The sequence below is a fragment of the Bos javanicus genome, chromosome 14 (genome assembly GCF_032452875.1).
Source record: "Bos javanicus breed banteng chromosome 14, ARS-OSU_banteng_1.0, whole genome shotgun sequence".
Lineage (NCBI taxonomy): Eukaryota > Metazoa > Chordata > Mammalia > Artiodactyla > Bovidae > Bos > Bos javanicus.
The window spans coordinates 7,493,370-7,520,315 of NC_083881.1; the positions used below are offsets into that span (position 1 = coordinate 7,493,370).

General features: G+C 43.5%; 1 long non-coding RNA gene across 1 annotated transcript in view; it reads right to left on the reverse strand.

Annotated features, from left to right (window-relative positions):
• Nucleotides 1-3,815: 3,815 nt before the first annotated feature.
• The window catches only part of LOC133260315 (uncharacterized), a 54,937-nt gene continuing 31,806 nt past the window's right edge, over nucleotides 3,816-26,946 (reverse strand). Inside the window, exons 2-3 of the long non-coding RNA XR_009740747.1 lie at nucleotides 5,468-5,622; nucleotides 3,816-4,522 (exon numbers count right to left, since the gene is read on the reverse strand). This is a non-coding gene — a long non-coding RNA (uncharacterized LOC133260315). The remainder of the gene's footprint in view (nucleotides 4,523-5,467; nucleotides 5,623-26,946) is intronic.

The following is a 26,946-nucleotide window of genomic DNA, read 5'->3' on the forward strand; positions in this document are numbered from 1 at the left end:
TTTTCCTCCCCACAAGACGGATTCATGATTATACTTGAAAATAAGAACATATTGCAACCCCTCCTTGTCTTCAAATACCTCTCATATGTAATTGTAGCCTTTACAGATGACTTTCTGTTTATTTAAGCATTTGGGATTAAATTTATGCAAATGTCATGGCATTCCCTGAGGTCTCTTAGGATGAAAAATACAGAACCATGAGTGGTGAAGCTCAAAAGGTATTCAGTAGTCAGAAAACCAAAAGCGAAAGCTTAGATATTAGTTTGCATGTTCTCTGCAGTGAATGGAATGCATAAGCATCTTATTATGACTCAGAGACATGTACATCCTGAAGAGTTCCTAGTGACAGAAGGATTTGTAGCTAAATATTTACGCAAGGTGGATTTGATACTGCCCAGGGCAATAGCTGCCAGTCCAAGTTCATGGTAGACAAACCCTTGTTAGAACTCTGGCTCTGTAACTTACTTATTCATGGCCTTGGGCACTTAACTATTTCAAGCCTCTGGTGGCACGTGTATGTCAGTGTGTGCGTGTGTGTTTCATTTGAAAGCAAACATAAAATAATATTTGCCCCACAGAGTTACTTTAAGTATTGAATGAGATCATTAATATCATTTAATACATGACAGTACATAATATTTTTCATGGAACAGGAAAAAGTGATCAAATTTACATTATTGTTGCTAATACAAGATGCAAATTATTTTAAGTAAAATGCTGTTTCATTGGGTTTCCCCTGTGGCTCAGCTGGTAAAGAATCTGCCTGCAATGTGGAAGACCTAGGTTCGATCCCTGGGTTGGGAAGATCCCCTGGAGAAGGGAACGGCTACCCATTCCAGTATTCTGGCCTGGAGAATTCCATGAACTGTATAGTCCATGGGGTCACAAAGAGTCAGACACAACTGAACGACTTTCACCAAACCAAGTTGGTAGATGCTAAAATAAAACCTCTAGTGATGTCAAACTTTCACTCAGGACTTTGCCTCTTCAGCTCAATTGTACATGTCTTCTTAACCACAAGTTCTCCCACCAGGAGAATTTCAGGAACGCAACCTACGTGAGCATGGATGGTAGAAAAGACCCCTAAGATCTCATGGTTTCCCAGTTTATGTTTTTTAATCCCTATTCCCTCAGCTTTTGGGACCTCACTCTCCTGGCTAGATTTGTAGCTCTGGGACTGTTTCTCCTCCTTCTCACTGCACTTAAGCTTCTCTGCTTACCCGCTCAAGGTTGATGAGTCACAGGATGCTATTCTTGGACTTCTTATGCTTGCATGCATACTAAGTCACTTCAATTATGTCCGACTCTTTGCGACCCCTGGTGGACTGTAGCCCACCAGATTCCTCTGTCCATGGAATTCTCCAGGTAAGAATACTGGAGTGGGTTGCTGTGCTCTCCTCCAGGGGATCTCCCCAACCCAGGGATTGAACTCATGTCTCTTACATCTCCTGCATTGGCATGTGGGTTCTTTACCACTAGCACCACTTGGGAAGCCTCTTCTTATCTCTCTCCTCTCCAAATGATGGGACTCCTTTTTTTAAAAAAGGAGTTTTTTTTGTTTTTTTTTTTAAACTCCTTTAAAAAAAAAAAAAAGGAGTTTACCTTTATTTACCACTGGCATGCCAGTGAATGCTGAGTCTAAAGCTCCTGTCTGACTTCAGTCCCTTGCATATCAACTTTCCTGTTGGGTTTCTCAGACTAAAAGCATTCCCATTAGCATCTCACACTCTGCATACTGCGCACAGGACTCTTTGTTCCTTACCCTCAGCATCTCTTCCAGTGTCCATTGTCACCTAATGCAGGCAATAGAAGCCACACAAGGCTGGTACCCAGGTCAGAAGTCAGGGAGTTATCTTTATCTGTCCTTCTCCTTCACCTGTCAAATCCAGTCAAAAAGGCCCATTAATCTTGCCTTCTGAATAGTCAATTTATCCATTCTTATGATAGGATAGGATAGGAAAGAAAATGAGTGCATTGCATGCAGTCAGGCTAAGTGCCGTGTAATATATTTATACAGTTGTATGTATTTTTATTGTGTTTGCATATGTGCATGCATATTGGAGCATGATTTCAAATGTATCTTTTACTGTAAGTCATGGGACAGGATAGTTTAAAAAGCACTGTCGTGAACCCTTCTTTATCAAACTCATTGAAGCCCAACTGACTAGTACTATCTACAACTCTCTGTTTTTTCTCTTCCTATGAAGCCCCTTACAATAATGAAATAAAGTAAAATAAAATATATAGAAGTAAAATAAAACAAAATGACTCTGTGTCATGTTTCCCCATAAGACCACTTCAGCTGCATTGTCCTTGGGAACACAGAGATCAACCTGTGTTCACAGCCCCTCCTCAAGGTTTGGAGTAATCTGTCCCCAAAGAATCACTTCCCAGGTAGCTCAGTCGTAAAGAATCTGCCTGCCAGTGCAGGAGATACTGGTTTGATCCCTGGGTTGGGAAGATTCCCTGGGGGAAATGGCACCCTCTCCAATATTCTTGCCTGAAAAATTCCATGGACCTAGCAGCCTGACAGGCTGCTTACAAAGAGTCAGACATGACTGAGCAACTGAGCACACACATCCCCATGAATAGAACCATGTGCATTCTGGAGATGACTGTTTTAGAAAGACAGGGATCCTTGCCTTCAGAGAGATTTCTAGTAAAGGAGAGTAATATAGTAAAGCTCTCCTGGCAGACTCTGGGAGAATCAGAGAGCCCATTTCCCATGGGTGATCCCTGTACATTGAGTTACTAGAGAATTTGATGAAGGGATTTGCTTTTCCTTTACTCCCATCCTAATACACTCCACAGCTCCACTTATCCACCCAAACACATCCATGTTCAATTTTATTCTCGCTCTTTCAGCATTTTATTTTTCTTCTAGGTCAATGGGTTTTTTAAAAAGCATTTTCAGTAGCAGAATGCTTTTTTTTTCAAAGAAAATCTTTACTAATACTTCAACCTATAAAATGGATGAAAGCAATAAATGGGTTCCTAAAGCATTTAAATATTCATTGTTTGATGGGAGAAAATAACTATAATAGTTGTTTTTTATTGAGAACCCCTGAAACCTATCTTCAGAGCCCAGCTTGAAAAATTAGTCCTTGATGAACACTAGGGAGGCAGATATTGTCCATTCCTGAATGGTTCTAAAGCCTGGATAGGTTAATATACGAGCAACATTTCCGCTGTAAGGTGCACATCCTCGTACTATTATTATTAGTTGTACTTCTGCTTTCTCTAGCCGAACAACCTTGGGCAAACCATTCAGCCTTAGGAGGCCAAGGGGCTCTATTTTCCATCCATGAATCATTAGGATCAAACCGAAGGATCTCTAGCTTCCGTTATATTCCATGCAGCCATAAAATAAACATGAGCACTGTTCTTAACACCAAGGTGTTGAAACTCGCCATAGAGCCAGGGTTCATGGTGAAGTTTGTACTCACCACTGTGGGTCTTTTCTAGGTGGTTGATTTTATGATCCATTCAAAGAGGTTCCATGTGTCTCTTAAGTAATTTTTATAATATCAGTGTTTAACTATACAACCAAGAAACTCATTTTCACATGTATCATTGAGTTCTTGTAATAATAATAGTAACCACAGCAATTTGTTTTAGCACTTGGCAATCTACACATGCTTATATCTATTATAAGCCTTTGATTCTCACAGTAATTCTATGTCTCCATTCTTAAGAGAGCACAGATGCTGAGAGGAAAGCTGATTTGCTAATGCCTGTTAGCAAGAAGCTGAAGCTGTGATGGGGTGTCAGATGGGGGTGGTCACAGTTTGGGAAACCTTGGTACCAGGTCAAGGAGTCTTCATTTCGCTCGGTCCACGTGTTTCTGAGTCTAAGCTCACACTGCTCGCTGTATACGCCAGGCCAATAAATCGAGACACCAATTGTTGGGGCAGAGAAGAGTGACTTTATTCAGAAAGCCAGCAGGCTAAGAAGATGGTAGACTAAAGTCCCAGAGAACCATCTTGCTCGGGTTTGGATGCTAGCTTCTTTTATGGAGCAAAGAGAGAAGGAGGTGAGGAGATAAAGTAAAAAAGGTGATTAGTTGTTGCAAACATTTCCTAGCTCTGCCCAGACTCCAGAGTTGTTGTTCAGTCCCTGAGTCATGTCCTACTCTTTGCGACCACATGGACAGTAGCATGCCAGGCTTCCACGTCCTTCACTGTCTCCTGGAGTTTGCTCAAGCTCATGTTCATTGAGTTGGCGATGCTATCTAACCGTCTCCTCCTCTGCTGCCCCCCTTCTTCTCCTGCCCTCAATCTTTCCCAGCATCAAGCTCTTTTCTATGAGCCGGCTGTTTGCATTAGGTGGCCAGAGTATTGGAGCTTCAGCATCAGTCCTTCCACTGAATACTTAGGGTTGATTTCCTTTAGGATTGCCTGGTTTGATCTCCGTGCAGTCCAAAGGACTCTCAAGAGTCTTCTCCAGCACCACAAAGGGTATGCTAATTTCTTCTTTCCTGCAGCCATCCACAGGTGGGCCTGATCAGGATGTTTCCTGTGAACTAAACAAAGGTATTTTAGATTAATGATCAGACGTGGGAGGCAGGGTTCCCAGAGAAGAGCCACTAAGTACAGTTTAAGCTATGGGCAACATTCCTTTAGTGCTTAACTTCTAGAAAAAACAATAGAATACAAAGGTTAAAGTAAAAGAAACAGATTCAATACAGTCAGATTTGTTCTTCCTTAGAGAAAAAATCTCCACACAGCCTTGGAGGATGAAAGAGGGGATTTACTTGCTCCAGGTAGAGAGGTTAAGGCCAGGTGATGGCCACCTGAGGGACCCCAGAGAGATCCTGTGACCGCTGCCTTGGTTGTGGAAGTGGGGGTGTGTAGCAGCCAGGTAGACAGAGGGAGCAAATACAAGCGAGCATTTCACTCTTATCTTTCAGGGAATCCTGAACCCTGCAACTGAAACCTCTTTCTTTAGTATGTCTTACGAAGAAACACAGAATAGCTCCAAACTAAAAATCAGTCTTCATCTGAACGTTAAATTCCAGAGGGCAGCGAGAGTCCCCTCCTCACCTCCTCTTTCTTCATTGGCCCTTTCCCTCTGGGTTCCCTTTCCTACCCTCCAGCGGTTCTCATGAGTATTAGGTACATCAGAGTGTCTCGTTCCCCGCCTCAAGCTGAAAACCAGAATCCAAGAGTCAGGAGAAGGTCTAGGTCAGTTTTGTGAAGCTGCCAAATCTGATGGGCTAAGTTTCCATTCTATTTATGTTATGTATTTCAAAGGTTCATATTCATTGAGCTGTGAAAACTGCTCTATTCCCAAGTTATTTAAAAGGACAAAAGCTGCATTGTTGGCAGCAGTCTTTGGCCTAAGTCTGAAAAATAACGAAGCAGTAAACTGGTCTTGAATTTCTTAGGCATCCTATAGACATGAGGCAGTCAGTGGAGGGTGGGATTCTGACCGCATGCTGGAAGAGCTGAAGGCATGAGAGACAGACCTAATGATGCTCTAGAACGTGCACGAGGCTGGTGCATCGGCGTCATGTAACTTCTGCCTTGGAAAGGAAAGCAGGACGTTGACATCTGCACTTCTCTGGTGCTGCTATCACAGGAATGCATTTCGGTGCTCACCCCATCAGACGTCTTCAATATGCTGTATGAAAACAAATAAACACCACGCAAATGAGAATAAACATAAGCAGACTGAGGCGAGGAAAAGCTTCATAACAGAAGAAAAAAGGGAAGGCTTTCAGAGATGCCCTGATTGGAAGCTGTTGGCACGCTAAAACTGCAGGTGCTCCAATTAGCTGGTGGGCTGGTACACGGAAGACATTCCAAGCCTCAAGGCTTGCACTTGGGCGAAGAGCTTCCCACCGTCAGGCCTGCCTGAAAATGGGATGCTTCTGACATAACTCAAACATGAGTGGGAGATGGAGGATTTGCGGGTACGTGGCCTCCACAGTCACCCTGCTGCCCTGACACAGGCTACAGCTGAAGAAGGCTGACTCCCCTCCTCGGACCAGTTCAAGGACTGTGCACATGATTCTGCCTAGGGCAGTGGTTCTTAAATCTGGCTCCCTGTTTAAAACTCTGGGGAACCTTAAAAAATGATAACCAGCTCCAGGCAAGACAAATCAGAATTTCTCAGGATGGCCATGGGTCTTTTGCTAGTATCTCTTAAGAGCTCCTCAGATAAATCTGATACAAAACTCACTGGATTAAAAATGTCTTCCCTAGAACAGCATCACTGGTGTAAGAGGAAATGAGAAGGGTCATTCCAAGGGAAAATGAAACGGCTTTCTATTTCCTAGTAAGATCAATGGGAAATAATTAATCCTGAGGGAGCTAGCCACAGTAAACTAGGGCTAGCATATTGGCCAGTACATGCAGGGTCTGCGGCACTAATTTTGACTGTACTGGATCAGAACTGAAGTTTGGCTTTGGCAAGGAGATCCAGCGCTCTGTTTCAGTAAAATGTGTCACATCGCCAAATGGGAATATTTTCTGTAGACTTTCTCATGTAACAGGGACTGTGTTCATAGCCAGCCCTGCAGTTCTCCAGGGGCTTTAATATCATATTAGGTTGTTTTGGTAACAAAAGTGATTGATATATATTAAAAAAAAAACAAAGAAACATAGATAAGTATAAATATGGAATATTAAGGAAAGTATAAAGAAAAAGTATGAAACTTTCCTCTAATTCCATCATATAAAGCCAGCCATTTTTACAGGCTCACTGTAATACACTTGCTTCCCTGTTGGCTCAGGCAGTAAAGAGTCCACCTGCAATGCAGGAGACTCGGGTTCGATTTCTGGGTGAGGACGATCCCCTGGAGGAGGGCATGGCAACCGGCTCCAGTATTCTTGCTTGGAAAATCCAATGAGCAGAAGAGCCTGGCAAGCTACAGTCCTGGGGTCACAAAGAGTCAGACACGACTATGAAAGTGAAAGAGAAAGTTGCTCAGTCGTGTCCGACTCTTTGTGAGCCCATGGACTATACAGTCCATGGAATTCTCCAGTCCAGAATACTGGAGTGGGTAGCTTTTCACTTCTTCAGGGGATCTTCCCAACCCAGGGATCGAACCCAGGTCTCCTGCATTGCAGGCAGATTCTTTACCAGCTGAGCGACCAGGGAAGCCCGACACAATTGAGTGACTAACAACTCCACTGTAACATATACAGACGGCATACACAGTAATCATGTGTGTGTATATATATATGCATACACATCGTTGTCTGTCTAAACTTCTTTTCATTTATCTGCATGTTAGGCTCTGTAAGAAGCACTTTTGATGAACTTTTTTTTGAAACCTCAAAACAGAAGAGATTTTTTTCACCTACGGTGAAAGTATTAGTACTTACCTCATGGAATTGTTCTGTGTCAACATTAGTCAATAGACAGAAAATACTTGTAACAGTTTCTGACATGTACCAAAGCCTCAGTAAGTGTTAGAAAGAGAAAGAAAAGAAGAGAGAGAGAGAGGGAGGGAGGAAATTTGCTCAAGTTAGAAAGAGGCAGAATGAAGATGAGAACTTAGAGCTGGATTTTTTACCTGACTGCTGACATGTGGGCTGGATAATTATTAGTTTGGCACTGGGGGGGTGTTCTGTGATTGGCAGGACACTTGGCAGGACCCCTGGCCCCTCCCCAATCAATGCCAGCCACAACCCCCTCCCCAGAGCATGGCAATCAAAAATGTTTCTAGATACTGCAAAATATCCCTGGAGGGAGAGAAATCACCCCCAGTGAGAACCACTGACCTGAATCCATAGTATTCTAACTCCCGTTCTCTCAGCAAAAAAAAATTTTAAACAATTGCACATATCAAAAAACTTAAATGATATTTTACATGTTTCAGTGCCATGCTTGGGGCTGGTGCACTGGGACGACCCAGAGGGATGGTATGGGGAGGGAGGAGGGAGGAGGGTTCAGGATGGGGAACACATGTATACAAAAAAATAAAGAAAAAAAAAAAAACTTAAATGAGATCCAAATACATATACAATGCTGTATTTTGCCTTTTCACTTAATGTCACATTGCAATAATTTTTCCACATCATTAAACATTCATTACAATTGTCATTTTCAGTGACTGTGTTATATTCCTTTTTGAACATATTATCATTATTTTAATGGCACACTTTTGAAGTAGATTGTTGTCAAATTTTGCTGTTATCACTTATCCCCCGAACACATGCACATATATATGCTCAAGTATAAACGTATCCTGTCCACATTTTTTCTCTTTTCCCTTGGATAAATTTCTCAGAGTAAAGTTACTGGAACAAAATAATTGAGATCTTGAAGCTTCCTGATAAATATTGTCAAGTTGCTTTCCAAAACAGCTGTTCAAATTCACAGCCCACCAACATTCAGGTCAGCATCTGAACTGTGCTAGTTATGGGTGGCATCATGGTTTTGATTTGCACTGAATAAAAGGGTTCTTTTATCCTAAACTTCATAAAAGTTAAAAAAAAAAAAAAAAGAAGAGTTAATAAAATAGGACTCATGATACGGAAAGAGCAAGTTCAGGGTCATACAGCCAGGATGGATATCTAATTTCCAACCACTCAGGGGGATGACAGCCATGTCTTGTATAAATGGGGCAACTTCCTTTTATAACATTCTAGAATCCTTGCAGCAGGCAGATAATCTGCTGCTTCACTCTTCTGTGCTCTGTTTTGGACAGAAACACAGTCCTGTATCAACTACTGGAATTTCTGGGCTCTGGTGTCCTAGCTGCATCTGGGGTGTGGATTCAAACTTCTCTGCAGACTCATGAGCCCCAGTGTTCTGAAAATTTCTGACTCCAAGCCCTCAATTATTCTTAACATTTCTATGAAGATCACATGGATTTCTCCAACAGTACAACCAGGGGCAGAGTGGTTGAGCTAATAAAAAAGGCTGACTAATCCGAATGGGCTTTTAGCACAGCCTGATAGAACTGAGAAGGCAATGGCACCCCTCTCCAGTACTCTTGCCTGGAAAATCCCATGGACAGAGGACCCTGGTGGGCTGCAGTCCATGGGGTCACGAAGAATCGGACACGACTGAGCAACTTCACTTTCACTTTTCACTTTCATGTATTGGAGAAGGAAATGGCAATCCACTCCGGTGTTCTTGCCTGGAGAATCCCAGGGACGGGGGAGCCTGGTGGGCTGCCGTCTATCGGGTTGCACAGAGTCGGACACGACTGAAGCGACTTACCAGATAGAACTGAACATATACTTTTCAGATTGTCTTTTGATACGTGTTACGGAAATAACTGAGTTGCATCCCTCCAAAATCCCCTCAACCCCCAGTACTTCAGAATGTGACTGTTTGCAGATAGGGTCTTTAAAGAGGTAATTAAGATGAGGTCATACATTTAGGCCCTAATCCAATCTGACTGGCATGTCATAAGAAGAGATTAGTACACACACGGAGGAAAAATCACATGAAGACGCAAAGAGAAGGTGGCCACCTACAAGCCAAGAAGAAAGACTTCAGAAGAAATGAACTTAGCCAACACCTTGATCTCAGACTTATCACCTTCCAGAGCTGTAAGAAGATAAATCTCTGTTGTTTGAGCCACCTATTCTGTGAAACTTTGTTATGGCAACCCTAGAAAACTAATAAAGTAAGTAATGGAATTTCAATGACATTCACTGAATACTGTCTTGGTCTGAGCCTTTATTTGAGGTGCTGTAGAGGATAACCAAGATATTGTTCCAAGAATTTAGAGTCAAGAAGAGAAGATGTTGAAACATATACAATTATCTAGAATATCAGGCATAAAGTTAAAAGAAAAAAGTCTATTATAAATTGTGTCCAAAGACTTCAAAGCAAAAAGACAAGCATGTAGCAAGCATTGTACAGGTCTTAGTATGTGCCAGGCACTGTTCTAAGTGCTTTACTTAAAGCTAACTCACTCAGTTCTCAAAATGCTCTTTCCAAAGTGGCATCATTATTTAACAATGTGTCCAAATCCCAGAGCTAGTAAGTACAAGAGTTAAGAGACAGACCCCACTAGCTGGGCCCAGAGACTGTGGGCTTAGAGGCTATTTCTCCTTAGTTGGGTTTAGGGAGAGCCTCAGGAAAGACAGATCTCCCAGACAGCTTGTGAGTTATGCTGGACAATATGAACATTACCAAGGAGGTAAGAAGGCTTTACTGGTGTCTCAGAAGTAAAGAATTCCCCTATAATATAGTAGACAGATTGAAATGTAGAAGACACATGTTCCATCCCTGAATTAGAAAGAGCTCGTGTAGAGCGAAATGGCAATCCACTCCAGTACTCTTGCCTAGGAAATCCCATGGACAGAGGAGCCTGGTGGGCTACAGTCCATGGGATTGCAAAGAGTCAGACATGAGTTAATGACTCACCACCACCACCAAGGAGGCAAGACGGATCCAAAGCCTATTTTTCAGCAGGCGACCCACATTGTTAAAACTGAACCCTAAGAAGATGAATCTAGTAGCACCAAGTTGGAGGGAGGAGGCATGGGAAATAGGGGAACAAAGATTGATGGTTAACAATCATCCAGGTTTGCAGCAGTAGCTCCATGAGGGGACAGACATCGTGAGATAAATAACCACTTTATGGAGCTTGACAGTGTCTCACACTGGCCCAGAAGGGGAGCTATTGACATCCAAGTTAGCAGATAAAGAACCCAAAGCAGAGAGGAGTTAGATGTATGGCCCAAGAATTCACAGTTTGTGAGAGACAAAACTTGGATTTAAACTCCTATCCATCAGAATCCGAAGTCCTTATACTTTCTATCATCGCCATACATAATAGGCATCCATTCCCTGCTGCCTGGGATGGGATTGGAACAGCTGACTCGGGTTAGAGATGGATCGTGGACCAGACAGGCAGAGAGAAGCTTCCGGTTTTCTCTTTTCTTCCAGCCGCAGGTGCAGGGTTCACAGGCATGAAGGCATCATGTACTATTGTTTTTTGTTCAGCTACAATCTGACTTTCACTCCTGCATAAAATCGCATCCCCCAGGGACAGTTGCTGAGGCTACAGACTTTCTGTTGACTAGGAGCCCTAGAGTTTTGCCCCTGAAAGAGGCCCATACACTGCAGGCTTGGACTGTGAAATCCTTACTCATGTTTGGAGCGCCTGATGCTTCTTCCAGAATCACAGAGGGAAGCTGGTATCTGTTGGGAGAAAAATGGTGTAGATGGGACTCTAGGCTGGATTGTAGCTCTTAAATACACACACATACACACACACACACACACACACACACACACAAAGAAGAACAGGCATTGAATAACATACTATCATAGACTGATGAGATAAATTGGGGACCCAGAGTTTATTTATTCTCTCAAAAAATAATCTTTAGGAGTAGTTACTGTATCACTTGTCATAGGATCATTAGTGATAATAGGTTCTAGGTGAATAATTAAAGAGACTCATATGATCATATCATGTCTTGTTATCATGGAAGCAATATAGCAACACCTTTGCCATATTCTATCAGTTACAAGTTATCACAAGCCCTGGCTGGAGAAGGGATTATATAAGAACATGAAAACTGGGAGATGGGGTCAGAGGGGCACGTTAAAGTCAGTTCAAGACAGAAGCAGAAAAGATACCTGTGTTAGTCAGGATTCTTCAGGGAAAGGGGACCAACAGGTTGGAGAGAGTAAGATATAAAGGTTTACTATAAGGAACTGGCCCACATGATCTTGGAGGCTGGGGAATCTCAAGATCTGAAGTTGTCACCCAGAGAAGCCAATGGTGACAAGTCCCACTTTGAGCTGGGACTGTCTTTGGAATTGAATCAAAACCATCCTGAGTCTCAAGACTGCTGGCTTTCAGGCAGGAACTGACACCATTGGGTGACACAGCAAAGTTCAAACTAGGTAATATTAGAAGTCATCAGAGAAAAAGATAGCTTACCTACAAAGGAATGGCAATTAGACTTAACAATAGACTTTACTTCCCAACAATAGACACCAAGAAAGGGGAAGTATCATCTTGAAAGCGTTGAGGCGAATGACTGAAAATCTAATAAAAAGAAAAATAAATGATAGCTATCAACTCTTGAGCACTTAGTATGGCGTCCTGGAGGTCTGTATTCAGCAGTACGATCATTTCATGAGAGTGAAATACGGACGTTCAGACAGCCAAAGCATCTGCTAGCCATTGGCTTTCAGTGGAAAATGAAATCTGCAGGAGGATGGTAGGGATGGAGAAAATGAAAGCGAACACAGAAACTGGCAAAATAAATGGCTAAACATTTTTAACCATTTATACATTAATGGTAATGACTGTTTTGTGTTTTTAAGGTGGTAGAATTGAAAATGACAACAAGAAAGATACCAAGCATTTAATATGGAAAGTGTCTGAGATAATTTGTGCCTCTTGAAAATGACTGAGATGAAGAATACATTTAGAACTTGTTAGAAAAATGATTAGCTGCGTGTGAATATTGGACATAAGTATGAACAACAGAAAGGATAAAAATATTCATCATCACACGGAGAATATGTATTGCATACCTACACTGGGAAAGCCCTGTTTTATGCATTGATGATGTAAGAGAGAACAAGACAGAAAAGTCTCTAGCCATGTGGATTTATCCATTTAAATCAAAGTGTGTTCTTACAGTAACTCTGGTTATTTGCAACAATGCAGAGACACCTACTTCAGATTTTCTTTCTAGAAATAGGTACACATAAACCATATATAGGGCCTGCAGCTCATGGAGAAGGAAAATCTTTTTTTTTTTTAAGTCCTCATTTTTTTCAACACTGCATGGCATGCAGGATCTTAGTGCCCTGACCAGAGATTGAACACCATGCCCCTTGCATTGGAAGCACCAACTCTTAATCACTGGCCCGTCAGGGAAGTCCCAAGAAAGTCTTCTTGATGAGACTCTCAATTCCGCTGTCCTTAGCGTTTACATGACACTTGTCTTCTCCCCATGGGTTTAACATGAATGATTATCAGTGGCTGAGCTTTAACACGCAGACACAACTGAACACTAGAAGGTGAGAGGTGAGCCAGGCCAGGCGGGCGTGGGGCCGGGGGAGGGGGCAGACCATGGGGAAAACCAAAGCACAGCGTGGGCTCAGGTGAGCAGTATGGAGTCAAGCTCCACTCTGTCCTCCGTCCTGAGCAACCGTGAACAAGTCTGCTATCTTCTCTGAGCGTCAATGTACTCATATGAAGAAATCACCAGCTTACTGTGAAAACCATATGCCGTAGAGGACATGATCACCTCCTAGTAGGAGCTCTCAGCCATTCAATAATAAGTGTCCAAGTACTGATGGGAGCGCCCTCAGATACATTTTGTATTTCTCTCAGCTTGGTTTAAACCCTTGGAGGATAAGTGCTGGTTCTTTTGCGTGTTTGGATTCCTTAGTATTGCACAAGAAACATGGTCATTTCTCAACACATATTCCTTAATTGAAGAAAATGAAATGAAATTGGATTGTATTGGCAATCTAAACACGATAAAATTAGGACACAATAGAAGACGCCATTTCATTAAGGGCTGGTTTTCCTGGCTTTTAGAGAAATATCATAGCAATTCAGAGAAGAGGGAGATTAAGGTAGGTTCACCAAGCATTTGCTGGAAACATGTGTTTATTGAACTCTTGTTCTGTGCCTGGCATCATGCCAGTTTCTCTCCTAAATTTTACCTCCTAGCAACACATGGGAAAATACTACTAACTCTATTTTACAGAGAATCTAGAGGTTCAGATAAGCAAAGTATCGCAAAGTGACCAGGGGGAAAGCATCCGGAACAGGGCAAAGTAAGCAGCCAGCTCTCTCTGTCCCCCTGCATCCCTCCCACCCTTGCCACTCAGCCCCCAGCTGGGGCTAGGGAGGATGCCTCTGCTTGCTTCCATTTATTTCTCTTTGGTTTCTTCTGCTGCATTGGCTGAGATGCCCTCAAAATGCCCATTTTCAATTATAGCCTGCAAGTCTCTGCTTTGAAAAAACATAATTTATTTTCCCAGTCAGACCAAATAGAAAACATAATTGTGTGTTTAAATGCTAATTAACCTTTCACAGCTGTATGCTTTTCTCTCTCTCTCACTTATTCTCAGCAAATACGAAGGACAATTCTCGACTCGATTTCTTTCCTTGAGTCCGCCTCGTGGGAGGTCTGTCTATGATGGCTAGGAGGACCTCTGCACTTGAATTAAACTCCTTTAGAAAGAGGAGATGACCATGGGTGTGATCACTAATGTGCTTTTGTCTCTGCATGGAGAATTCTAAGCTCCCCTCGCCATAGGGTTTGCATGGTCCATTCCAAGGATGGTCCTGTGGAGGTCCCCATAGATACCATTCCCATTGACCATATTATTTCCCCCTGTCTGAAATCTCTAGTTGTCGCCAAAGGGCATGGACTCTGAATGCAGACAGCCTGCACGTGTAAATGAACTTCCTGCATCATACAAACCAGCTTTAAGTTTATCTCATTAATCATTGCACATCAACCTCAGAGTCTCCTCAGGCTGCCTCCCATCACCCATTCAATGGCTCCCAGTGTTTTGCCTTGAGAAAATGGCCTGAGGATTTGTTCTCCAGGGGGGGTCCATAATCCCTCCCTCACACCTTTCCCCTTTAGTAACCAAAAGTTTGCTTTTGATGTCTGTGAGTCTGTTTTGTAAATAAGTTTTGTTTTAGATTTCACACATAATAGATTTCATATGATATTTGGCTTTTTCTGTCTGACTAATTTCACTTGGTATGATCATCTGTAGGTCCTTGGGTGGCACTAGAAGTAAAGAACCCACCTGCCAATATAGGAGACATTAACATTTTTTAGTTTGATTCCTGGGTGGGGAAGATCTCCTGGAGGAGAGCATAGCAACCCACTCCAGTATTCTTGCCTGGAGAATTCCCATGAACAAAGAACTGTGTAGGCTACAGTCCATGGGGTCATAAACAGTCAGACATGACTGAGTGAATAGGCACAGCACACATATAAAATAGATAATCAGTAAGAACCTACCATAAAGCACAGGGAACTCTACTCGATATTCTGTAATAACCTATATGGGAAAAGAACCTGAAAAATAATAAATATATGTGTAGCTGAATCACTTTTCTCTACCCTTGAAACTAACACAACATTGTAAATCAACTATACTCCAATATAAAATAAAAATTAAATTTTATTTTATTTATTTTTTTTAATTTTTTAAACTTTATTTGATAAAATTTGTGAATCAAAGTCAGTTATTTTCATTTGTTTAAGCAAAGGGAAAGCATTTGTGAATAGGTAAAGATTCAGAGAAATCTTTAAAAAGGATGGATAAAACTCATATAAAAGAATTGGTAATGATCATATCGACTTAATATCAATCTTAAGCATGGGACAACAACAGATACATGTACAAAATGATTGTTAACAGGGAATATATAGAATATTAAAATAATGAGTCAATCTATCATAATCTCTCTTAAGCAAGCCATTATTGAAAACCAGGAGGAAAAGGACAAATTATTTAACCTATATGCATAAGGAAACTCTAAAATTAATTTCTTGTTTTAGATTTTGCAAAAAGAAATATTTTTGAAGTATTTTTTAAGAAGTAAAACCATCCACTAATAACATTTAAAATAGGATATATAAGAAAGAACCCTTAACTTAGTATAAATAAGTCAAAAACAAGTTATAAAAATAAATGTTAATGATTTATATTATATTAATAGGAAGCAAACTCTCCTTAATGACTTAAAAACAAACCTCAACTACATTTCCTCTCTCATTGAGTTAATTTTGCTTCTTTGTCCTAAATTAATTGGTCATATTTGTGTGGGTCTGCTTTTGGTTTCTCTATTTTGTTTCTTTCTTTTTTTTTTTTTTTTTTTATGCACCTTTTACCCATGCATGATTTTGTAATGCTCTTTGTTCATTTTGAAAACACTGGCTCACAAAGTTATGCAAATCTTCCAAAATGTTGACACATTAAAAATTAAATTTTAAAAAGAGGCCACACTAGTCTAGCTTGAAATGTATAATTATACAGGCAACAATTGCGATATGACTTTTTAAAGGTATACAATTAAGAACTGAATTGTGTGTAATACACTGAGGGATAAGAAAAAGGGGCTGTGTGTACTTCCTTTGCAAACACAAAGGTGAAATCTTCTTTGGCTCAGACGGTAAAGCGACTGTCTACAATGCGGGAGACCCAGGTTCAAGCCCTGGGTTGGGAAGATCCCCTGGAGAAGGAAATGGCAATCCACTCCAGGACTATTGCCTGGAGAATCCCATGGACAGAGAAGCCTGGTAGACTACAGTGCATGGGGTCACAAAGAGTCGGACACGACTGAGCAACTTCACTAACTTTACTAATCTTCAACTCAGAATCCTGTTTGACTAGTATTTCAAGAATTAGCAAGTTTTCATTCCAATCCCAAAGAAAGGCAATGCCAAAGAATGCTCAAACTACCGCATACTTTCACTCATTTCACATGCTAGTAAAGTAATGCTCAAAATTCTCCAAGCCAGGCTTCAGCAATATGTGAACCGTGAACTTCCTGATGTTCAAGCTGGTTTTAGAAAAGGCAGAGGAACCAGAGATCAAATTGCCAACATCTGCTGGATCATGGAAAAAGCAAGAGAGTTCCAGAAAAACATCTATTTCTGCTTTATTGACTATGCCAAACCCTTTGACTGTGTGGATCACAATAAACTGTGGAAAATTCTGAAAGAGATGGGAATACCAGACCACCTGACCTGCCTCTTGAGAAATTTGTATGCAGGTCAGGAAGCAACATTTAGAACTGGACATGGAACAACAGACTGGTTCCAAATAGGAAAAGGAGTACGTCAAGGCTGTATATTGTCACCCTGCTTATTTAACTTATATGCAGAGTACATCATGAGAAACGCCGGACTGGAAGAAACACAAGCTGGAATCAAGATTGCTGGGAGAAATATCAATAACCTCAGATATGCAGATGACCTACCCTTATGGCAGAAAGTGAAGAGGAACTCAAAAGCCTCTTGATGAAAGTGAAAGTGGAGAGTGAAAAAGTTGACTTAAAGCTCAACATTCAGAAAACAAAGATCATGTCATCCGGTCCCAACACTTCATGGGAAATAGATGGGGAAACAGTGGAAACAGTGTCAGACTTTATTTTTCTGGGCTCCAAAATCACTGCAGATGGTGACTGCAGCCATGAAATTAAAAGACGCTTACTCCTTGGAAGGAAAGTTATGACCAACCTAGATAGCATATTGAAAAGCAGAGACATTACTTGGCCAAGAAAGGTTCCTCTAGTCAAGGCTATGGTTTTTCCTGTGGTCATGTATGGATGTGAGAGTTGGACTGTGAAGAAGGCTGAGCGCTGAACAATTGATGCTTTTGAAGTGTGGTGTTGGAGAAGACTCTTGAGAGTCCCTTGGACTGCAAGGAGATCCAACCAGTCCATTCTGAAGGAGATCAGCCCTGGGATTTCTTTGGAGGGAATGATGCTGAAGCTGAAACTCCAGTACTTTGGCCACCTCATGCGAAGAGTTGACTCATTGGAAAAGACTCTGATGCTGGGAGGGATTGGGGGCAAGAGGAGAAGGGGATGACAGAGGATGAGATGGCTGGATGATATCACTGATTTGATGGACGTGAGTTTGAGTGAACTCCAGGAGTTGGTGATGGACAGGGAGGCCTGGCACGCTGCGATTCATGCGGTGGAAAAGAATCAGACACAACTGAGTGACTGATCTGATCTGATCTGACCAAATCCCCTGGAGACTGATACTCATTCACTTATTTAACAGATATTGACTGGGTTCCTCAGTTCAGATCAGTTCAGTCGCTCAGTCATGTCTGACTCTTTGTGACCCCATGGACTGCAGCCTGCCAGGCTCCTCCATCCATGAAATTATCAGAGGGTGACAGAGAAACCCTGTGGAGATTCAGGCTCTGTCACATACAGAGACTGTTCAGTGGTGGTTAAGGGCATGCCTAGACGTCATCTTCAAAGTAAAAGGGAAATTATTTCAAGTTCCATCTCCCTCCTCAAACAGGGATGCACAGTGTCTGATTGGCCTCTCCCGGTTCTTATTGGAGCACTTGGCACATGCAAGATAATATTTAGACACGTGGATGGAATGACATGACAAGCTGCCAGCTTTGAGTGGGCATCAGAGCTCAGAGGGCTCTGTGGTAGGTTCAGGCTGCAGTGCAAGAAGCTGACTGATGAACCAGGTGACTCAACAAATCTGATGCTGCTGGGAGGTATCAGTGACAGGAAGAGACGCCCTATGGAGTATGTGACGTGCTCCATGGGTGGGTCCCAGAAGGACATTGATGTTTAGTCCAAGGTCATGTCATTTACAGGAGAGCCCTGCGTCTATTGAAAATAAATCCTGTGTATTGCTGGTGTTTGGCTGGAACCACCCATCCCGAGCTGGGTCACAACCAGTAAGTCATCAGGCTGGAAAAGATGAGCAGGCGTCTCTCATGAGACAGAAGAGGTGGACCACCTGAGACCAGGCGGGTGCAACATCAGCAGACACGAGCCACGTGGCTCACACACCTGTTGCACCAGGATGCCTCATGCCTGCACCAGTATGAGGGATGCTGCAGGACCAGCCGAGTGCCAGGCACCATGGGGGCAAATAGCTTCTATTTCCCTTGCTTCTATTGACAGCAAGCCCATGAGGGCAGCATGCAATCTCCCCTGTTCCACAGAAGCTCATGCCCCCCAGAAGCCAATCACCTCTCTCTCCCAGGTGAGTTTCCCTGCTTTTCCTATCTGAAGTCAAGGGTGACCTGAAAAGGGAGAAGAAGTAAACCTTGAACCTGGAAGAGAAAAAGTCCAGCCCTAGGATGGCTGCGCTGGGCCCCTCTAGGGTGATGCCCTAGAAGCAGCCTGGGGTTGCTTTCTCACTCACCCCGCAGAATTAATGCTTAGTTCTGCGGTGGTGACCAAAGCTCTGTGGCCCCGAAGATGAAAATATTGACTCTCTGGCCCTTTTCAGTAAAAGAAAGTTTGCCATTTATTCCTGTAATCCATTTTTCTGGAAAGCTATTGAATCTGCCAGAGTCTGAAGGGAAAATGAAGTAGAGTTGTTGAGTTGGGAGAGAGATTCCCCTGAAAATGATTGAAATCGTTTTGTTTTTTTTTTTCCCATAAGAGAACCTGAGGCAGGTGATCATTCTTGCTCCCTTTAATTCAATTCCTTTCCCTATTTCTTCTTATTTAACCCTGAGTGAGTAGCTCCATCTCACAGGGCAGATATTTGCACAGACATCCCACTGAGCTAAACTTTCTGTTTCCTAGGGATTAGACAAAGATATTGTGGTGATTGAAAATATAAAATAAAATAAAATGCCCTGGGAAATTTAGCTCTAGAGAAAAGAGAAAGTTCAAGTTCCAGGCAGCTATGGCTGAGAATTATAACCAAGAAAATCAAAGAATTTGTTTGATGACCCCTGGGGGCTTGAAAGTTCCTTGAAGGTGAGGACTCATCAAGCCAACACTAAAAATTGGGCAGTGGTGCTTAGCACAGAGTTGGGTGATTTGTGTTCCTGTAAAGATATCTGGACTTCCTGATCACTCTGCCTGCGTACATGAAGGTGCCCTTACTCAAAAATAGGATCTTGCCGGATAAAATCATGCTGAGATGGAGTCATACTGGATTAGAGGGGACCCCAGTTTAATGGCTTGTGTCCTCATAAAATGAAAAGCATTGAACATAGACGCACAGAGAGAAAAACTTGGTGTTAAGAGATGGGCACACAGGGGAGACAGCCGTCCGAGGGTGGAGGCGTACACCCGTGGATGCGTTGACAGGTCAAAGATTCTAGGGGTTACCGGCAACCAAGGAAGACTTCTTGCCCGGAGCCTTCAGAGGGGTCACAGCCCTGCTCACACCTTGATTTTGGACTTCCAGGCTCCAGAACTGTGAGAGAATACATTTTTGTTATTATAAGCCACTTATTTTTTTGGTGCTTGCTTTCAACAGCCCCAGGAAACTAATATAGTAGGTGATTAATAAATGTTTGCTCGTTCACAAAATCTGTGAGTCTCTTTCTGTTTTGTAAGTTCCTTTGTATCATTTCTTTTTATATTCTGAGTTTATGTTTGCCAGGATTGGGGGAGGGGAGAATAGAGGAGGAGTCTGGGATGGACATGTACACACTGCTATATTTAAAACAGATAACCAACAGGGACCTACTGTAGAGCACAGGGAACTCTGCTCAATGCCACGTGGAAGCCTAGATGGGAGGGAACTTTAGGAGAGAATGGACACATGTATATGTGTGGCTGTGTCCCTTTGCTGTTCACCAGAAACCATCACAACATTGTTAATCAGCTATATCCAAACAAAATAAAAAGTTTGAAAAAATGAATACTCCTTTAAAAGTCAGAAAACAAATGTTTGCTGAGTGACTAAATGAGTGAGTGGATGAATGAATGAATGAATAAAAACAAATCCCAAGGGGCCGAGAAGCAGGGCTGGGGGTGAACGGAGACCAAGCCGGCATCTGAAAAGGGGGCAACTCTCGAGTGTTTGCCAAGCATGATGCCAGGGCATCCTTTCTCAGCCACCCATTCATAACCGCAGAGGGAGGTCAGCCCCAGGGCAGAGGAGGGGGACAGCAGTGTCATTCCACGTGGGTTAGGAGCCAGACGTCAGCTCTGCAGCATCAGGCTCTGAGGTTGCCCAGGGAGGAAGGTCCCTGAGCACCCAGGACAACTGCTCCTGTGAGCTGGGGCATGGCACTGACTGCTGATGGCTTTGACGCTAGGGCTGAGGATGAGCAGACAGGCCTCAGGGACAGACAAGACAGGCTGGTCCACCCTCCAAAGGCATCCAAAGCAAGTTGCACACTTGGTGAATACCGGGAGGGTGGGTCTTAATTACTGAAGGACAATCTGATCCAGGGAAAGCACCAGGCACCTGAGCAGGAGGAAGGGGTCAGGGGATGGGTGAGGGCATGAAGTGAAAATCAGGATTGGAGAAAAAGACTCCAAGACCCAAGTCTTGAATGAAATAGGGTTGGTATGAGCCCCATTCATAAAGCAGCGAAGACGGGCCAGTTACTATGGCCTGTAGGCTTTACTGCTCTGAATTCCTGTGCATCTTCTGAGAGAAATCACCTCCCTCAAGGCAGAGTGGAAGAAACTGAGGTCCAGAGAAATAAAGCAGCGTCTCAAGGTCACGTGCTTAGGAGATAATAGAGCTCGGATGCTAAGCTGCTTCGATCTAATTTCAAAGCCCAAGCCAGGCCCAACCGACCTGGTGCGTCCTTCAGCTGTTTAGTCACTAAGTTGTGTCCAACTCTTTGGGACCCCATGGACTGCAGCCCGCCAGGCTCCAGAAGCTAACTAAGCTCCCGTCCCCCCAGCCTTTCCCCCAGCCCCTTGGGGATGTCTCTGCTGAGCAACAGAAGGCTTTCCAGAGAGACCAGGGGACTTTCACTATCGCCTTCTAACGAGCCTTTTAGATATAGATATATTGTTCTTGATGTTGAAGCTGAAGCTCCAATACTTTGGCCACCTGATGCGGAGAGCTGACACATTTGAAAAGACCCTGATGCTGGGAAAGACTGAAGGCAGGAGGAGAAGGGGATGACAGAGGATGAGATGGTTGGATAGCACCACCGACTCGATGGACATGGGTTTGTGTGAACTGCGGGAGTTGGTGATGGATAGGGAGGCCTGGTGTGCTGCGGTTCATGGGGTCGCAGAGTTGGACACGACTGAGTGACTGAACTGAGCTGATATTGTTCCTAGTCTCTACCTCCTCATCATGAGATTTTAATACCAAAGTTGTACTCTTGCTGTTTATATACTGTATGAATATCTATGCTTTATCCACAAAAAAGGTAAGACTTTTTCCCCCAAGAAACAATTTTCCCCTGGCCCCCATTCCATGCTGATATTTCACAGATTGAATATTGATCTCATTTTCCCACATAGTGCAGGTTGCTCTGGGTGATCTTTTACATCAGAACAATCTTATTCAATGAGATGGGGAAGTTCTCACTGACCAAGCTGAAACCTCCCATGAACTAATTCGGTCATAGAATTAACCAGAAGCCAATGTTTCTCCTTTCTTGAAGAAAGTGAAAGAGGAGAGTGAAAAATTCCAGAAGCCACTGTTCACTTTTTTCTTGAGAAAAGTGGAAGAGGAGAGTAAAAAATCTGGCTTAAAACTCAACATTCAGGAAACTAAGATCATGGCATCCTGTCCCATCACTTCATGGCATAGATGGGGAAACAATGGAAGCAGTGAGAGACTTTATTTTTTGGGGCTCCAAAATCACTGCAGATGGTGACTGCAGCCATGAAATTAAAATATGCTTGCTCCTTGGAAGAAAAGGTATGGCCAACCTAGGCAGCATATTAAAAAGCAGAGACATTACTTTGCCAACAAAGGTCCGTCTAGTCAAGGCTATGGTTTTTCCAGTAGTCATGTATGGATGTGAGAGTTGGACTATAAAGAAAGCTGAGCACCAAAGACTTGATGCTTTTGAACTGTGGTGTTGAAGAAGACTCTTGAGATCCCTTGGACTGCAAGGAGATCCAACCAGTCCATCCTAAAGGAAATCAGTCCCGAATATTCATTGGAAGGACTGATGTTGAAGCTGAAGCTCCAATATATTGGTCACATGATGCGAAGAGCTGACTCATTTGAAAAGACCCTAATGCTGGGAAAGATTGAAGGTGGGAGGAGAAGGGGACGACAGAAGATGGGATGGTTGGATGGCATCACCAACTTAATGGACATGAGTTTGAGTAAGGTCTGGGAGTTGGTGATGGACAGGGAAGCCTGGCGTGCTGCAGTCCATGGGGTCACAAATAGTTGGACACGACTGAGGGACTGAATTGAACTGAACTGTTCCTCCACACCAACTGATTCTCCAGTTCCCTGGGGACACCAACTAAGCGTTCTATAAGTTAACTCAACTCTGACGCTCACTGCTTAGAGTGAGTGCAGACTCTGCAGGTGAAGGGTTTATTCCCACAAGACTGTCACCCACTCCAGATGCCAATCACAGGCTTTCCAGCATTTCTGTCCAACTTAAGCTACAAATCAGGGGTTCCACAACTCCCCCAGATTTGATCATTTGCTATAACAGCTTACAAAATGTAGGGAAACACTTATGGAAAGATTTATTATAAAGGAGATATTAAAGGATATGAGCTTCCCCGGTGGCTCAGCAGTAGAGAATGCCTGCAACGCAGGAGATGTGGGTTCGATCCCTGGGTCTGGAAGATCTTCTGGAGGAGGACATGGCAACCCACTCAAATACTCATGCCTAGAGAATCCCAAAGGCCCAAGAACCTGACAGGCTGCAGTCCAGTGGGTCACAGAGAGTCTGACATGACTGAAGCGGCTGAACACAGCACGCTCGTTAAAGGATACAGATGACCAGCCAGATGCAGAGGCACCCACTGTAAAGCCTGGAAGAGCCCTGAGGACAGGAGCTTTCTGTGCTCACGGGGCTGAGAAACACCAGTCTCCCAGCACATAGATGTGTTCACCAGCCCAGATGCTCTCTGCATCCCATAGTTTAGGGATGTTTACAGAGGCTTCATCACATAGGCATATCAATTATTAACTCAGTCTCCAGTCCCTTCCTTCTTCCCAGAGGATGGGGGAAGGGGTTGAAAGTTCCAAGCTACTACTCATGGCTTGGTCTTTCTGTGATCAGCCTCCATCCTGAAGTTGTCCGAGAACCTACCCAGAGACACCTCGTTAGAACAAAACCCCAGGAAATCCCTGGGATTCAGAGCTTTGTGTCAGGCACCAGAGACAGAGACCGAGACCAAATATACGTTTCTTAAATGTCACAAATACCCTCCCTTTGAGAGATTTAGAAATGGTTTCTTCTTACCCAGCTTATCGACCCTGACTAATTCAAAGAACCCCAGGCTCTACCCACCCTGTACCAAGCCCTCCCTCTGTCTCTCTCTGTCTCTCTCTCTCCCCCTCATGTTTGTGCATGTACACATACTTTTTCTGAAAACTGAGTTAAGCAACCTGGTCTTACATTTTTGCCAGCCACAGAACCATGACTAATTCAGTCCATGAACTGTGCTCTGTAAACCATGAAGCAATTTGCAAATACGCATTGAGCATGGGAGGTACTCAGTGAAAGTTTGAAGTGTGCTGAACTGTGCTCGTTAGCCCCTGGCTGACATGTCCATATGCAGGTGGATGGCAGGACTGAAGAATTCATGTGTATTTCATCCTCCCCGTTACAAGTAGTGTGGTCTTCCCATTACAGTCTGATTTCCATGCCTCAAGCTTTCATCTGTGGTAGGGGCAAAGCCTGAAGAAACTCTGGACACAAAAGTCACTAGGTCTCCTGGCTTTGAGGGGAATCACACAGCCTCTTTGCAGAAGGAAGGTGTCTGGAGACAAATGTTCAGGATTTCACAGTAGAAAATCTTTGGAAAGAAAGGGAAAGTGTTAGTCGCTCAGTTGTATCTGACTCTTTGTAACCCTGTGGACTGTAGCCCTCCAGGCTCCTTGTTCATGGGATTTTCCAGGCAAGAATACTGGAGTGGGTTGCCATTTACTTCTCCAGGGGAATCTTCCCAACCCAGGGATGGAACCTGCATCTCCTGTGTTTCCTGAAGAATCTCTGGAACTGGTCCATAAAAGGATGATCCCTAGGAGACTAAAGAAAGAGGCAGAATTCTTAGGAATTTCTAATAAGGGAAGACTCTTGGGCTCTGCTCGCCCAGAACTCCCCAGACTGAGTTGTTACAAAATGTGTAACAACTGATCATGCTGTGTCTGTAACTGCCTCCAAGACCAAATGCAGAAGCATCCTATGCCAAGTGAAGGGAAGAGGATGGACCTAGATAATCTCCTCCTATAAGTTTCAAATGCACCCTTTCATTGCAAAGGGGCTCAGAAGCTTAGAGCTGGGAAGATTATCTGGAGACACAGGGTTGAATGACCCCATTTCATACACAAGAAGACTGAGACTCAGGTTTAAGACACCAACTCAAGGTCACGGCCAAGAGGTGGCAAAGCAATGCCTCCTGATATGCTCGTAGACATAGGATCTGTGTTTTTAAGTGTCTTATCTGAAATTCACAGATGAGAAACTCATGAAATGGATCTGATTAGTAGAATAAACCAACCTTTTCTTTCAAAACCTGGTAAATATTAGTCATTAAGCCTTTAGAGAGAATTATTTTGATCCAATTACATCTCTTTCAGTTACACTGTGAAGATGAAAGTTATTTGAGGAGGAAGAGGTGCTGTGAATAAAGGCCAGCTTGGGTTGGACTGGGGAGGGGTGGGAGAGATGGAAAAGAATAGAGAACTCTAAAACAGTGTAAAGGAAGCTAAAATGTGAGGGGAAAAAAAAAAGCAAAGCAAAACCAGGATTCCAACGCCATGGGCCCTCATCCCAGCTTGACCTCTGAGCAACTATGCCTTTCTGAAATGTTTTCCTCCTTTCTGTGGTCAGTGTCCTACCCTGGTCTGTGGAGCTAGGAGATGCCCTGGGGCCTGCTTGCCCGCTTGCCCAGGATGTTAGGACATCAAGTGGATCATGAAAATCCCATGAGGGCTGGTCCTCTAGGGGTGGAAGGAAGAATAGCCATGCTGTGGGCTGTCCTGCTGTTATACCTCCCCGCTCCTTCATGCTAAGCCAAAGCCCTTTAAAGTAAGGCAAGAATCAAGCAGCCAGTCCCACTCACATTTTCTGTTCCTTCCCACAGACCTGCCTGCAGTACACAGGTATTCTTAGCCACCCAGGGACCCTCTGCTACAGCACTGAGCTCTCTGCTGCATCCTCCAAGGGGTACAAAGGATGCTTGGACAAAACACAGCTCTTGGTGGAAGGGAAACTCACTTGCAGTAGTATATGGCCCAGCTAGGTCTTGACCTTAACAGGGAAACTGAACTAGCTCGGGAAGCAGAAAGGTTCTGCACCCAAGGATGCCTCTTAGATGAAGGGAAGCAATAGCATTGATGGAGCCCCAAAGATGGGTCAGGCCATGTCACTGCTACTCCCTGTTTTCGTTTCATTTACGCCTCCTAACAAACTTACATAGAAACAGCAGCGTTCAACACAAAACACGTTAATAGATGTAGCGAAGCAAGGAGTTGATGAATAGCAAAGCTGGGACTGGTGCCTAGGACTGCCTGACCCACAAATGCACGTATGCACATTACAACAAACGATTTATTATGTGTGCCTTATGAGGTGGGAGGTACATTCAGCGCTTGGCGTGTATTGTCTCATTTTCCTCTAAAAACAGCTCCATCCGATAAACATACTCTTTTCCCTATTTTATGAGAAAACTGAAGCTCAGAGATGTGAGATAACTCCATCGATGTCACACAGCAAGGTCTTATTGGTGCCAGGTTCTGAGGTTTAAATACACAGTGTACTGTCCTCCTTGGGGTTTTCCAGATGGCTCTAGTGGTAAAGAACCCATCTGCTAATGCAGAAAATATAACGAGATGCAGTTTCAATCCCTGGGTCAGGAAGATCCCTTGGAGAAGGAAATGGCAGCCCACTCCAGTATTCTTGCCTGTAGAATCTCATGGACAGAGGAGACTGGCAGGCTATATTCTACGGAGTTGCAAAGAGTCAAACATAACTGTTCTCCTTGGAAGACCCCAGCTTATCTTTCATGGGGGAAGTGGAGAGAAAGTGTGAGTACAGGAAATCATTGTTCTCAAGTTCAATATGGCTGTTATTCTTAGGGAAGAGCAGTACAGATAGGAATCCAAAACCGTGTGCTCCCCACTCTGCTCGCACTCCAGGAGGGGCTGTGAGCAGAACAACCGTCTTCACGTGGGAGGTGATGCAGATTCAGGGTCTCAGCTTCCCACTTCCTGCACAACGCAAGTTATCTTGGTGGAGAAAACTTCTCAAATCTATCCAGAGAGGCTGTGAGCAGAACAACCATCTTCACGTGGGAGGTGATGGAGATTCAGGGTCTCACCTTCCCACTTCCTGCACAAGGCAAGTCATCTTGGGGGATAAAACTTCCAAAATTTGTCCAAAGTTGCTTTTCCT